General features: G+C 47.5%; 1 protein-coding gene across 1 annotated transcript in view; it reads right to left on the bottom strand.

The window, feature by feature from the left end:
* LOC129492717 (uncharacterized) overlaps window positions 1-15,965 on the bottom strand; it is a 56,589-nt gene extending 40,624 nt beyond the window's left edge. Inside the window, exon 1 of the mRNA XM_063612596.1 lies at window positions 15,948-15,965. The gene's annotated coding sequence lies outside the window, so the exon portion shown is untranslated. The remainder of the gene's footprint in view (window positions 1-15,947) is intronic.
* Between the last annotated feature and the right edge of the window lie 386 nt (window positions 15,966-16,351).

The raw sequence follows: 16,351 nt of genomic DNA, 5'->3' as shown, positions 1-16,351 counted from the left end.
GAAACATTACAAAGTGAAAAAATATGCAATATGGTAAAATGTAATGATTTGGAGAATGTGTTCTCCATATATTTTTAAGTTTTAAAAAAGTGGGTTAAGACATATTATGCCTGGTATTAAGAAAAAACTAACATGTCTATACATACATAAACTATCCTCATTCAACAATGACCAGATCCTATGAAATACACACGCATACACACCCACAGGAAAAAAAAAACAGGAACGATAGCTAACAAAAGGCCAGCGGTGCGGATCGCCGGGCCGTGGGGCTACATGCACTTTTGGTTTTCTTCTTTGTATTTTTCTAATTCCGATTTTCTGATTTTATAAGCAGACAACTAAAATAATAATCGCTACCACTGATTATCTCCTTTCCGCCTATCAGCACTTAACCTGTGCTGAACGCTTTGTAATGACGAAGTCATTCAAGTCTCCAACACCCATGGGAGTAGGAATGCTGGTTACCAGCTGTTCCACACACTGGGAAACGGAGGCTCAGGCAGCAATGGAGCTGGGACCCAAACCCTGGTCATTCCGACTCCGGAACAGAGGCCCTTAACCGTTATATTCTAGACACAAACTTCACCCTAAGGGTTTGCAGCTTTTTGAGAATTTAACACATTGTTGCAAGAGGGCACCCAAGGAAAATGTCACCCCTTTGCTGGCCAGGCAGGGAGGCTGAGATGCTGACCACAGAGAGCCAGCCTCACAGCACAGCCTAAACAGAGGCTCGGGGGTGCAGGTGAGGACCTCCAAGTCTCTCTGGTCCTGAAAAAGCAACGTGTCTTGTGAGCCAATAAGGAGCCCCTTGGATGCCAGCCGGGCTGACGTAGCTCAGGGCATCTCCGAGGCACTGTCAGCTGAGGCAGGACAAAGGAAGTGGATGTTCCCATGGCGCCACGCTACGATGCCTTGACAAGGCCCCCTGCACCCCGTTTTGTGGTTCATTCTTGTTTTGCTGAAAGGAGCTCTTCCACTTCCTCCGAGATAAACATTCCTAACATCATTTCTTCTGAGCCGGCCAGCCAAGAGAACAGCTGGGAGCTCTCTGAGCACGGGGAGAGTGCGTTCATTTTCTGGAAGTCAGCTGAGAATCTTTTCGCCAGGAGACCCCAAGAAGCCATTGCAAATAAACAAAATGAAGTTGCTGGGGGAACTGGCGGCCAGGAAGCTAGAGCTGGTGCAGCCCTGGGGAGAAGAATGGAGTCAGTCCCCAACCCTGGGGTTGCTGGTGCTGGGTGCTGCAGTTGGCGGGCACTGGGCTCCTCTGGATGCCAGGCTCTGCATGTCCAGAACTGCAATCCTGCACATCCACGAGGCTGCCCCATTGCACAGAGGAGGAAGCTGAGGCTCAGAGAGGTGATGCGAGGGATCCCATGGCTGGAATCCAGCCTGAGCATGGCCTTACAGCTTTCCCACTCTTAAAACTCTCCCAGGTCACAGACTCCTTAAGAATCTGGTGAAAGTTACAGACGCTCTGCTTTTTAAAAAAAAAAAAAAAAAGTAATCCTAAAGTCCCGAGATTGTAGGTGTGAGCTGCCATGCCTGGCCCCAATGAAAAAACATTTAAAGCTTCATTAATTAAGACGTGCCTGTCACCTTCCACCAGGACTGTGAGGCTTCCCTAGCCACGTGGAACTCTCCAGCTCCAAGAAAGGCCTAGTTTAAATGCCACCTTTTCTGTGAAGCCCGATTGGACTTTCTCAGGCTTGTTTTCCCTTTGGACTTCTAGAGCATCTTGTAAACAATGGCAATTATCAAGGCCCGGATATATACATTATATAATTGTTATGTCATTATTAATGTGGCACAGAACAACAAATACGGATCTTGCAGACAGAAAAAAAATTGTGGTCATCCTCTTTATGAACTTTCTTGATTGATTTCATAAAACATCTATAATCATTGTTTAATCTGAGTTTTTTATTTTATTTTTTGAGATGGAGTTTTGCTCTTGTTGTGCAGGTTGGAGCGCAATGGCACAATCTTTGCTCACTGCAAGCTCTGCCTCCTGGGTTCAAGCGATTCTCCTGCCTCAGTCTCCCAAGTAGCTGGGATTACAGGCGCCCACTGCCACACCTGGCTAATTTTTGTGTTTTTAGTAGAGATAACGGTTTCACCATGTTGGCCAGGCTGGTCCTGAACTCCTGACCTCAAGTGATCCGCCTGCCTTGGCCTCACAAAGTGCTGGGATTACAGGCGTGAGCCACCACGCCCAGCCTGGTCAGGGTTTTTAGATAACTCGTAGACGTGAATTCTTCAGGGCAAGAGTCTCCAAAGTGTTTAGATCATAGATCCTAACAGGCAAAACCTTTCCCACAGGTGCCCACCATATAAGTGCATCTTAAAACTTATGAATTATATATATGCATTGCTGCTCTCATATTTTAATAATCATAAAACTCCTGTCAAAATGGATTTTTTTTGAGATGGAGTCTTGCTGTGTTGCCCAGGCTGGAGTACAGTGGTGTGATCTTGGCTCACTGCAAACTGCGCCTCCCAGATTCAGGATTCTCCTGCCTTAGCCTCCCGAGTAGCTGGGATTACAGGCGCACACCACCATGCCTGGCCAATTTTTGTATTTTTAGTAGAGACAGGGTTTAACCATGTTGGCCAGGCTGGTCTTGAACTCCTGACCTCAGGTGATCCAACGGCCTTGGCATCCCAAAGTGCTGGGATTACAGGCGTGAGCCACCGCACCCAGCCAAAATGGGAATTTCTAAATGCTGAGTAGAAGATTAAACAAACAATATTCTTTTTAATGTCTTGCTAATTATGATGGTTTCCATTACATCTCAAGGCAAAATATGCATTTGGAGTGAGGATTATGGTCAACAGTGATGGATTTTCTAATCTGTACTTCGAATAGACTTCAGGATAATTAGGGTTTGTGTGACTGTCCTCTGCAGGGCTGACTGGCTGGCTGTCTTTGTTTTTACCTTCGGATATGTCACATAAAGAGCTCAGGCCAGGAATAAGACAGCTGCTCTGATGCGTTCTCTTTACTCCGCCTGGCTTATTAGTGTTTCCTTCATTCCACAGTTCCTTTGTATGAATCTTTTGAAGGCATACACCGACTTTAGTTAGAACCAGACAAGATAGGTACCAGAAGCTACAGATCCACTCTACTAAACCAATACTTCACCAACGTATGTTGCCATATTTTAACATCTAACAGACAGGTGTGCTGGCTCACGCCTGTAATCCCAGCACTTTAGGAGGCCAAGATGGGCGGATTGCTTGAGCCCAGGAGTTCAAGACCAGCCTGGGCCACATAGTGAGGCCCCATCTCTACAAAAAATATAAAAATTAGCCAGGTGTGGTGGTGCATGCCTCGGGTCCCAGCTACTTGAGAGGCCAAGGCAGGAGGATTGTTTGAGGCCAGGATGCAGAGGTCACAGTGAGCTGAGATCGCACCACCGCACTCCAGCTTGGATTGACAGACCCAGACCCTGTCTCATTTAAAAAAAAAAAAAAAAAAGAGCTAACAAACTGGCAGATGGGACTTCACCGCGACACTCCCGTTCATCCTGCAAGGTTCCCTTGGGTGACAGATGAGGAGCCACCACCGCAGTGCCACCAAGCCTGAGGGGTGTCCCCGCCTGTGACCTCAGGTCTGCCTTCTGCCTCTTTAGTCCTCCATTCCTCGTTCCACCAATGCCCAATATTAAATTCTCTCTGCTAAACTAACCAGTGCGTTTTCCGTTTTTCTGACTAGACTGTCATGGGTACAGAGAGCCAGTGTCAGCTCAGAGTCAATATTCATAAAACCTGATTTCTTGCTTAACCTTAACCAATAATCTCATCCCTTCTTCCTGGTCCTCAGTGGATCACCTCACACCCCAGGGGCATGATCACTGCTCTCGAACATAGAACACATGGGACATTTAATGCTAACTTAATTACCCCCATCATTGGCTTGCTGTGTACCCACTATGGCAGACTGAATCACGGCCCCCAAAAAGATGCCCACGTCCTAATCCCCAGAACCTGTGGATGTGACCTCACGTGGTAAAAGCGATTTTGCAGATATGATTAAGTTATGTATCTTGGCCAGGTGTGGTGGCTCATGCCTTGAATGCCAACACTTTGGGAGGCTAAGGTGGAAGGATTACTTAAGGCCAGGAATTCAAGATCAATCTGGGCCACATAGTGAGAACTTGTCTCTACAAAAATAAATAAATAAATAAATAAATAAGGGCAGGGCACAGTGGCTCATGCCTGTAATCCCAGCACTTTGGGAGGCTGAGGTGGACAGATCACCTGAGGTCAGGTGTTCGAGATCAGCCTGGCCAACGTGGGGGAAACCTCGTCTCTACTAAAAATATAAAAATTACCCAGGTGTGGTGGCCCGTACCTGCAATACAATCTACTGGGGAGGCTGAGGCAGGAGAATTGCTTGAACACAGGAGGCAGAGGTTGCACTGAGCCGAGATCATGCCACTGCATTCCAGTCTGGGTGATAAAGCAGGACTCTGTCTCAGAAAAAAAAAAAAAAAAAAGCCAGGTGCGCTGGCTCACACCTTTAATCCCAGCACTTTGGGAGGCTGAGGCAGGCATATCATGAGGTCAGGAGATTGAGACCACCCTGGCTAACACGGTGAAACCCCGTCTCTACTAAAAATACAAAAAATTAGCCAGGCATGGTGGCGGGTGCCTGTAGTCCCAGCTACTCGGGAGGCTGAGGCAGGAGAATGGCATGAACCTGGGAGGTGGAGCTTGTAGTCAGCAGAGATCGTGCCACTGCACTCCAGCCTGGGTGACAGAGGGAGATTCCATCTCAAAATTACATAAAATAAATAAATAAATAAATAAATAAATAAATAAATAAATAAATAAAATAAATTACCCACTCTCGGGTATTTCTTCACAGCAGCCTGAGAACAGACTAATACAGTAAATTGGTACTGGGAGTAGGGTGCTGCTATAAGGATACTTGAAAGTGCAGAAGCGACTTTGGAACTGGGTAACTGGCAGAGGTTGGAACAGAGGACTCAGAAGAAGACAGGAAAATGTGGGAAAGTTTGGAACTTCCTAGAGACTTGGAGAGCTCAGAAGACAGGAGGATGTGGGAAAGTTTGGAACTTCCTAAAGACTCGGTGAATGGCTTTGACCAAAATGCTGACAGTGATGTGAATAAATGAAGTCCAGGCTGAAGTGGTCTCAGATTGAGATGAGGAACTTGTTGGGAACTGGAGCAAAGGTGACTCTTGCTATGCTTTAGCAAAGAGACTGGCAGCATCTTGCCCCTGTCCTAGAGATCTGTGGAACTTTGAACTTGAGAGAGATGATTTAGGCTATCTGGTGGAAAAAATTTATAAGCAGCAGAGCATTCAAGATATGACTTGGATACTCTTAAAAGCATTCAGTTTTATGTATTCACAAAGGTATGGTTTGGAATTGGAACGTGTGTTTAAAAGGGAAGCAGAGCATAAAAGTTTGGAAAATTTGCAGCCTGACAGTGTGATAGAAAAGAAAAACCTATTTTCTGGGGGTTTTGTTTGTTTGTTTGTGACAGAGTCTTGCTCTGTTGCCCAGGCTGGAATGCAGTGGCATGATCTCGGTTCACTGCAACCTCCACCTCCCAGGTTCAAGTGATTCTCCTGCCTCAGTCTCCTGAGTAGCCAGGATTACAGGCACCTGACACCATGCCTGGCCAATTGTTGTATTTTTAGTAGAGACAGGGTTTCACCAGATTGGTCAGGCTTGTCTCGAACTCCTGACCTCAGGTGATCCACTCACCTCAGCCTCCCAAAGTGCTGGGATTACAGGCATGAGCCACTGTGCCCGGCCAGAAAAGCCTATTTTCTGAGAAGAAATTCAAGCCAGCTGCAGAAATTTGCATAAGTAACAAGAAGCCAAATGTTAATTGACAAGACGATGGGGAAAGTGTCTCCAGGGCATGTCAGAGACCTCCACAGCAGCCCCTCCCATCACAAGCCTGGAGGCCTAGGAGGAAAAAGTGATTTCCAGGGGCAGGCCCTGGGCCTTGCTGCTCTGTGCAGTCTCGGGGCTTGGTGCCCTGCATCTCAGCTGTGGCTAAAAGGGGCCAACATACAGATCAGGCCATTGCTTCAGAAAGTGCAAGCCCCAAACCTTGGCAGCTTACATGTGGTGTTGGGCCTGCAGGTGCACAGAAGTCAAGAATTAAGGTTTGAGCCAGGCATGGTGGCTCACGCCTGTAATGCCAGCACTTTGGGAGGCCGAGGCGGGTGGATTACCTGAGGTCAGGAGTTCAAGACCAGCCTGGCCAACATGTTGAAACCCCATCTCTACTAAAAATACAAAAATTAGCCAGGCATGGTGGCACACCCCTGTAATCCCAGCTACTCAGGAGGCTGAGGCAGGAGAATTGCTTGAGCCTGGGAGGCAGACGTTGCAGTGAGCTGAGATCATGCCACTGCACTCCAGCCTGGCCAACAGAGCAAGACTATCTCTAAAAAAAAAAAAAAAAAAAAAAGAATCGAGGTTTGGGAACCTCCACCTAGATTTCAGAGGATGTATGAAAACACCTGGATGTCCAGGCAGAAGTTTGCTGCAGGGGTGGAGCTCTCTGCTATGGAGAACCTCTGCTAGGGCAATGCAGAAGGGAAACGTGGGATTGGAGCCCCCACACAGAGTCCCCATTGGGGCAGTGCCTAGTGGAGCTGTGAGAAGAGAGCCACCAACCTCCAGGCCCCAGAATGGTAGATCTACCAACAGTTTGCATTGTGCACCTGGAAAAGCCACAGACACTCAACACCAGCCCACAAAAGCAGCTGGGAGGGGCATGGGAGCCCACCTCTTGCATCAGCGTGACCTGGATGTGAGACATGGAGTCAAAGGAGATCATTTTGGAACTTTAAGGTTTAATGATTGCCCTATTGGATTTTGGACTTTCACGGGGCCTGTAGCCCGTTTGTTTTGGCCAATTTCTCTCATTTGGAATGGGTGCATTTACCCAATGCCTGTATTCCCATTGTATCTAGGAAGTAACTAACTTGCTTTTGATTTCACAGGTTCATAAGTGAAAGGGACTTGCCTTGTCTCAGATGAGACTTTGGACTTGGACTTTTGGGTTCATGCTGGAATAGTTAAGACTTTGGGGGACTGTTGGAAGTGCATGATTGTGTTTTGAAGTGTGAGGACATGAGATTTGGGAGGGGCCAGGGGTGAAATGATATGGTTTGGCTTTGTGTCCCCACTCAAATCTCATCTTGAATTGTAATCCCATAATGCCCACAGGTTGTGGGAGGGACCTGGTGGGAAGTAATTGAATCATGGGGGCAGTTTCCCCCATGCTGTTCTCATGATACTGAGTAAGTTCAAGACCAGCCTGGGCAACATAGGGAGATCTTGTCCATACAAAAAATTAAAAAGTTAGCTAGGCATGGTGGTACACATCTGTGGTCCCAGCTACTTGGAGGCGGAGGCAGGAGGATCGCTTGAGCCCCAAGAGGTCAAGGCTGCAGTGAGCTGTGAACACACCACTGCACTCCAGCCTGGGTGACAGAGTGAAACCCTGTCTCAAAAAAAAAAAAAAAAAAAAAAAGAAAAAAGAAAAGAAAAGAGGGAGACAAGAAGTTCAAAGGTAAAAGAAGGGGATGTGACTGTGGAAGCAGAGGGCAGAGTGATGCACTTTGGAGATAGAGAAAGAGCCATGAGCCAAGGACTGTAGGCAGCTTCTAGAAACTACAAAAGACAAGAAAAATGGATTCCCCTCTGGGCCTCCAGAAAGAACCAGCCCTAGCCAAGTGTGGTGGCTCACACCTGTAATCCCAGCACTTTGGGAGGCCAAGGCAGGCAGATCGCAAGGCCAGGAGATCAAGACCATCCTGGCTAACACGGTGAAACCCCATCTCTACTAAAAATACAAAAAATTAGCCGGGCGTGGTGGTGGGCACCTGTAGTCCCAGCTACTCGGGAGGCTGAGGCAGGAGTATCACTTGAACCCAGGAGGCAGAGCTTGCAGTGAGCAGAGATCATGCCACTGCACTGCAGCCTGGGCGACAGAGTGAGACTCGGTCTCAAGAAAATAAAAAAAAAGAACCAGCCCTGATGACACCTTGGTTTTAAACTCATGGAACTCATTTTGAACTTCTGGCCTCCAGAACTGTAAGAGAATAAATTTGTGTTGTTTTAAGCAACTAAGTGTGTGGTAATTATTGTTATGGCAGCAACAGGAACTTACACGCCTACCCAGAAGGCAGCATAAATCCCTTAAATTTTTCTTTCCCAGTTCCCTGGACAAAGCAAGGAAGCTCAAAAGGCTTTGAAGCCTGTCCTCATAGAAAAATGTCAACCCCTGCTTCAGTGTATGCTAAGATGCCAGCTGACTACTAGGAAATTCAACTCTCTTCATTAGAGTCCAACCCAGGCCACACCCCAAGGGCTGTAATAAGTTGGCACTGAAGTTCATAAAACTCAATGGTTTCGGCCAGGCACAGTGGCTCACACCTATAATCCCAGCACTTTGGGAGGCCGAGGAGGGTGGATCACTTGAGGTCAGGAGTCTAAGGCCAGCCTGACCAACATGGTGAAACCCCTTCTAGACCAAAAATACAAAATTCAGCTGGGCGTGGTGGCATGTGCCTGTAGTCCCATTTACTCGGGAGGTTGAGGCAGGAGAATTGCTTGAACCCAGGAGGTGGAGGGTTGCAGTGAGACGAGATTGCACCACTGCACTCCAGCCTGGGCAACAGAATGAGACTCCATCTCAAAACAAACAAACTAACAACTCAATGGTTTCACTTAGGAGCCTTGACTTCCTCCCTGTTTTACTGGCCCAAGTCCACTGATAATGGTATCAGTGTCCACGACTCTTGGGTGCCTACAAGGCGCTGGATCCTTAATATTCATGGTCCTCGAGCCACACAGCAATGCTGCAAGGCATTACCCATTACACAGCGAGAAAACCAAGGCACAGAAGGAGTAAGGCACACCCAAGCCCACACAGATAGGAAGTACAGAAACCAGGTTTCCAAAGCGCTGGCCTTTTCCGACGTTCTCACTTATTAACAGCTGCTAACCATTAACAAGCCAACAGGGTGAGGAGCATTCCAGCGCAGCCTGCTTGGAGCCGAGGCGGGGCGGAGGCTAGTGTTCATGCGCGTGATAATCACGGCACAAGATCCAAGTGAATGCTGAGGACTGAGAATGTTGTGGACAACGTGCCTATTCCGCAGGTGTCCTCCGTCAGGGCCAGCCGTGGGTTCAACAGCAGGAAACCACGGACAGACAGCCTCTCCAGCCTCCTCCTGGTCACACTTCCTCGGAGATGCTAATGAGTGACAGACTCAACAACTTCCTTCCCTCCTCCTAGCACTGCTGCTGGTTCTCAGAGAAATAGCCATGTGAACGGGAAGGAAGAAAGTGTGTCCACGGGCTGCGGAATCCATTGCCAGTGGGGCAGGGATTCATCTGGCAGACCTGGCCTGCAGACAACATTGTTGGAATGAGTCCACGCAATGATCCGGGAGTGTGAGCGTATCTGCCCAGCTGAAAAATGAGTGATTACTGAGCACCTACATGATCGAAAATGGGCTGTAATGCAGGAGGATGACCACGAAGAGTGTGGGAGCAGCAGGGTAGCAGCAGCCCGGGACGACAGCAGCCCCGGCCCACCACCCTGTGGAAAGCAGCCGAGGTCTAGGGGAGATCTGGGGTCAGACAGATCCGGGTTGGAAACCCGGCACTATAGCTTACCAGGTGTGACCTCACACAAGTTATATAACCTCTCTGAGCCGTACTAGCCTCATATACAGATGGAACTCTGATTGTGTTCTGGCACTCAGAATCTTTGCACAGCCATGGCCTTCAGGGGAGCCTGGCTCCAGCCCCAGAAGGCACAGTCTAACTGCTCAAGGATGGCCATGGTGACTCTATTCTCCCGGGTGGTTTACGTGACCAAGTGAGACAATCCGGCCAATGAGAGTCTGCAGAGGGGCTTCAGGGAAAGGTATTTTTTTGCCTTTATAGTCTTTCTTCTGCTACTGGCTGCTGGCTGGAATGGCTGCAGCCACTTGAGTGTATGAGGACAGCCAGGCTGAGGCTAAGGCTGACACGCTAGGAGGGCAGAATGTATAGACGGAAAGAGCTTGGGTCCTCAGTGGTGTCCTTGAGTTAATGAGTCAACCAACTCTGGAGAGCCTCAGACCTCAGGACTTCTTGACAATGGCTTAGGCCCTTTGAGCCGTATTTTCTGATGCGTGCCGCCCAACGCACCCTACCTGGGGCAGGGCTGTGTTGAGGATTAAATGTGTAAAAGGCCTAACATGATGCCAGGCACACAGTAGGTCTGTTGTTGAGGAGATGATGACATGAAAAATGTCACAGCAAAGCAACATGATGCTGGGGCTTCATTTACTCATGCATGCGTCATGCTCGCCAGCTGGGGACATAAATTCCTCAGGGGAGACACTGCGTTGAGCCTCTTTCCTATGTCCCAGTGTCTGCCTTAATAAATGCTCTGATACTGACCCCATGGTAAACAATGAAGTTTGCCTTCTGTGTCCATTAACCACGGCTACAAACATACTGAATAAGAAATCATTGACAAAAAATACTCATTAATTCTTACACATCTGCAGGAAGGGGAGGCTGAGGGTCAGCTGATCTAGACTGGGTTCAACTGGGCAGCTCTGGACTTACCCATCTTGGGGTCCACTAAGGCCTGCTGATCTGGGCTGAGTTCAGCCAGGATGGTTCTGATCCCACTGTTTCTCACGTTTCTCGTGGGACCAGAGGGCCAATTTGGGCATGTTCCTCTGCGGGTGACGGCAGAGGCATAAGAGAGCAAGCTCAATCACAAACACTTTGGTCAGATCCTGCCCACTGTCCTTCCTCATCTCCTTTGTTTGCAGCTATGCGTGGCCATTGGTACAGTATTGGCAAATTAGATTGAAGCAGAAATCTATTAGAGGGTTTCTCAGGGGAAAAAAGAAGCATTTGCTTTTCCTCATCTGCTGGTTTCATCCCTTACTCCCTTTTTCTTGCACTGAATGTGGGATGCGATGCTTGGAGCTATGGCAGTCATATTGCTACCATGAGGAAAAGCCAAGAGAATTGTGGCTGCTGGCCCAACATAACTGAGCATCATTGCTGGTGCAGCATTAGCAACTGCCCATCTCTGGACTTCTTGTTCTGTGAGAAAATAACCCTCCGTATGTTTATGTCACTGTTAATTGCAACCAAAGGCATTTATCACTAAAACCCAGAAGCAACTAAACAGGATAGTACAGCATCTATACTAAGTGGACTGTTGGAATAAATGAGAAAGTAATATACTGTGTTTCAATTCAAGTTCCATCAGCCATTCATTCAACAAATGTATATACTAGTCACTGTGAGCAAACTGACCCAGCCCCTGCCCTCCGAGGGTGTCTAGGTAGCAGGTTACATGGGTGAAGTCTTATCTAATGACAGAAGCTTGGATGGATAGTGAACAGAACACGTTACTGAAAAATGTTCTCACATCTATTACAGAAAAATTTGGCCAAGCATATAATTGATCCAGAATCTGAAGATGTTGTGAATCGGATCAGTTATTTTCTGCACCAGCAACCAGTTCCCAAATACAGGTTACTAAGTGGATTTGCCGGTTGACCCCTGGAAGTCCCTCTGACATGTTGAACTTTACTTTCCTCATTTGCTAATTAAGAGTTAATCTAGATGACCGCTGAATTCTCTTCCAGTTCAAGTCTTTCCCTTCCTGACATGAATGCCATGTTATAAGAAAATATTAACAATATTTTGGGAAAATTCCACTTTACAAGCATTTGGGTAAAACCATAGTTATACATGACAAACCATAATTGATAGATGAGATAGCCCACTCTTTGGAGAAATTAACATAGTACCATAATCTTTATAGAAGAAAATGTTTCCGTTTGGGAGAAGCATTGTAAAAATTTATGTAAGAAGGAAGAACAGGCTGGGCATGGTGGCTCACGCCTGTAATCTCAACACTTTGAGAGGCCAAGGGAGGCAGATCACCTGAGGTCAGGAGTTCAAGACCAATCTGGCCAACATGGTGAAACCCCGTCTCTACTAAAAATACAAAAATTAGCTGGGCGTGGTGGTGGGCACCTGTAATCCCAGCTACTCAGCAGGCTGAGGCAGGAGAATCACTTGAACCCGGGAGGCAGAGGTTGCAGTGAGCCAAGATCGCACCACTGCACTCCAGCCTGGGTGAAAAAGCGAGACCCCGTCTCAAAAAAAAAAAAAAAAAAATGCCAGACATGGTGGCTCACGCCTGTAATCCCAGCACTTTGGGAGGCTGAGGCAGGTGGATCACTTGAGTTCAGTAGTTCGAGACCAGCCTGGCCTACATGGCGAAACCCCATCTCTACTAAAAATACAAATATTAGCTGGGTGTGGTGGTGGGCGCCTGTACTCCCAGCTACTGGGGAGGCTGAGGCAGGAGAATCACTTGAACCCGGGAGGCAGAGGTTGCAGTGAGCTGAGATCGCACCACTGCACTCCAGCCTGGGTGACAAAGCGAGACTCCATCTCAAAAAAAAAAAAAGGCAGAAAGACCACCAGCAAACATTTAATAAGCACCAACTGCATACATGGTACCCATCTGGAGCTGGAAATCCAAAGTGACAAACTTAATCAGCCTCAGCCCTGACTCCTACTCTCAAGGAGCTGAGAATTTAATTAAGCCTCTGGTCTATGTGTATTGGCATGGCCAGCTTCCACAGGAACACACAGGTGGGCTTTACTGTGTCTTACACCAGTGGTCGTTCTGATGGTTCTGTGCCAGCCTCCTAGTGAAGAGCCATCCCTGGGTAAGAGAAAAGAAGCAGGCATGCCAAGACTCAAAAATGTGCAAGGAATCATATGTACGACACATAGACCAGCAGGTTAAAAAAGTGTTAACCCCAAACCACTCTCAAAGTCTTAAGATGAAGCCAGCTTTCAGATATATATTATTATATAGTAATACATGTTAATATACATTAATATGCAATTTGTACATATTAGTATCAATAGGAACACAGGAACCTACATATGCACACACACATACTTACTAGAGCTGCTGTGGCTCAAATGCAAGGGCGAAATCCTCTGCTTCCTCGGAAACCCCCTAACGTGATTAGGATCACACTGCAGAGAAGACACCGGCTTCATCATCAAGCAGACCTGGACCTGTCCTTCTCGGCTGTCTACACTGGGCAAGTGGCTTCTCTAAGCCTCAGTTTCTTCATCTGTAAAAGGAGAAGAATCTTCTATTTGCAAGACTGCTGTGAGGGCCAAGCGAAATTAGGACATGACACCTCAGCCACCAGCAGGTCTCAACAGGCGTCAGCATCCCGGACACCAGCCACAGCTGTGCGGCTTCAGGAACCTAGTCCACTTGACCCGCCTCGCCAGAGTCGCCATCCAGACCCAGCCTTGACCCACAGCCGCTCTGGAGGGGACGGGGCAGTGGGATTTGGGATCGGGAGACCTTGGTTCAAGTCCTAGCCCTGCTGGTATCTGCTGGCCTTCCCCAGGGCCTGATTTCCCCCTCGGCCAGGTAAGGATAATGATCTATTGATTTTAAAGCATGTCACCAGGGCTAAATGAGGCATGAAAATGCTTTGTCCCCTGGCACTTCTGCCCTTCCTGTTTTTGGTGCCAAAACCCTTAGCCTGGCCAGGCTTGGCGAGAGGCACCGTGAGGCTGCTAGCCTGAGCCCTGGCTCTGTCCTGGCTGGCGGGCTGTCCTTTGCAAGTGACCACTCTGCCCCAGTTTCATCTGCAAATGATAACAGCCAGCACCAGCTTCGCTCATGACGGAAGCCCCGGTGTTAAGCCACTGCCTCCGCCTCCACTCGGCCGGCTCCAGGCAAGGCGGCCACTGTGGCGGTGACTGTCAGAATTGCTCTCTTACAAGGCGCTGCTTCCACCAAACTCAGGTGGGGGTGCCTGTGTTGCAAACACAAGCACAGACACTACACACACATACACAGCACATGCCATACATATGCACACACCACACACACCACACATACCACAGGCATACATATAAACACACAGCACATAGAACACACACACCACATGCCACACACCACACACATACACCACACCCTACACACATACAGCACATGCCACATGTATGCATGACACACACCACACATACCACATACATAAACACACATCACACATACACAGCACATGTCACACACATACCACACATATACACACCACACATACTACACACATACATAAACACATACATCACACACATACAAAGCACATGTCACACACACCACATATACACACCACATAGCACACACAACATTCACACATTTCACACATACCACACACACCACACAGATAACACACATACCACACATAAACACATACACCACACATACACAGCACATGCCACACACATATACACACCACATAGCACACACAACACACAATTTCACACACAGCACATGGCACATACACACCACACACACCACACACACATATACACACCACATAGCACACACAACACTCACACATTTTACATATACCACATGCCACACACACTACACACACACATACCTCACACATACATAAACACATACATCACATACACAGCACATTGCACACATAGACATATACACACCACATAGCACACACAACACACACACATTTCACACACACCACATGCCGCACACACACCACACACAACACATATACCACACATAAACACATATGCCACACACATACCACATACACACATATACACATATACACACCACATAGCACACACAACATTCACACATTTCACACACACACATGCCACATACACACCACATATGCACCACACACACCACACATACACATATACACACCACACACAACACTCATACATTTCATACATACCACATGCCACACACACAACACACATAAACACATATACACATATGCCACACACATACCACATATATGGATATACACACCACATAGCACACACAACATTTAGACATTTCACACATACCACGTCACACACACACCACAGATAACACACCACACATAAACACACACACCACACACACACAGCACATGCCACACACATATATACCCCACATAGCACACACAACACACACTTTCACATACATACCACACACACCACACATACCCACACACATACATAAACACATACACCACACACACAGCACATGTCACACACACCACACATACACACCACATAGCACACATGCCACACACACCACACACATAACACACACATTCCACACACAACATGCCACACATATATAAGCATATACACAAACACATGATACACAACACACACCTACACACACATACACAGCATATATCATACACATACACACAGCACACATGCCATTTACATAAACACATCATATAAATACACATCTACACACATCATGCACACACACATCTACACACATATGTACATGTCACATACCACCTACACATATACACACATACACACCACATACCACACACATACACACACCACATATCACACATATACCCCAACACACATATACACACATACACACCACACAGATATCACACACGTATACACACCACATAGCACATGCATACACACACTATGCACAAATCACATACCACACAGATATCAAACACATATACACACATTGCAAATGCATACACACACCACACACAAATACATACATATCACATACCTACACACACCTACACATATATACACATACACACCACATAACACACATCACACATGCCACACACCACATACACACCAATGTACCACACGCATACACACACTTGCAGACCACATACCACACATGTGCCCCTACACACATATGCACACACACACACACACACAGGTAAGGGGTGTTCATTTGGTGTCAGGAGCTTGCTCACGGCTCCAGTGCGATGGGACACTTCCCACCCGGGCACTAGCTGCGTTTACGTTGTTTACGTCATGGAGCCTTTCGAAGGATCCCCACCTACCTCAAAACACCAGGGTGGCCAGGCGTGGTGGCTCACGCCTGCATTCCCAGCACTTTGGGAGGCTGAGGCAGGCAAATCACGAGGTCAGGAGATCGAGACCATCCTGGCTAATACGCTGAAACCCCGTCTCTCCTAAAAATACAAAAAATTAGCCAGGCGTGGTGGTCACCTCTAGTCCCAGCTACTTGGGAGGCTGAGGCAGTAGAATGGCATGAACCTGGGAGGTGGAGCTTGCAGTGAGCTGAGATCGCGCCACTGCACTCCAGCCTGGGCAACAGAGCGAGACTCCATCTCAAAACAAAACAAAACAAAAAACAACACCACGGTGAAGACCTTCTCAAAGTGATGCCAGCCATTGTTTCCTGAGCACCTGCTAAGCATTTGCTAAGCATCATCTCAACTAA

Source organism: Symphalangus syndactylus, chromosome 11, assembly GCF_028878055.3.
Source record: "Symphalangus syndactylus isolate Jambi chromosome 11, NHGRI_mSymSyn1-v2.1_pri, whole genome shotgun sequence".
Taxonomy (NCBI): Eukaryota; Metazoa; Chordata; class Mammalia; order Primates; family Hylobatidae; genus Symphalangus; species Symphalangus syndactylus.
Note: the sequence above shows the minus strand (reverse complement) of the source record. Positions and strands in the feature narration are given on the sequence as shown.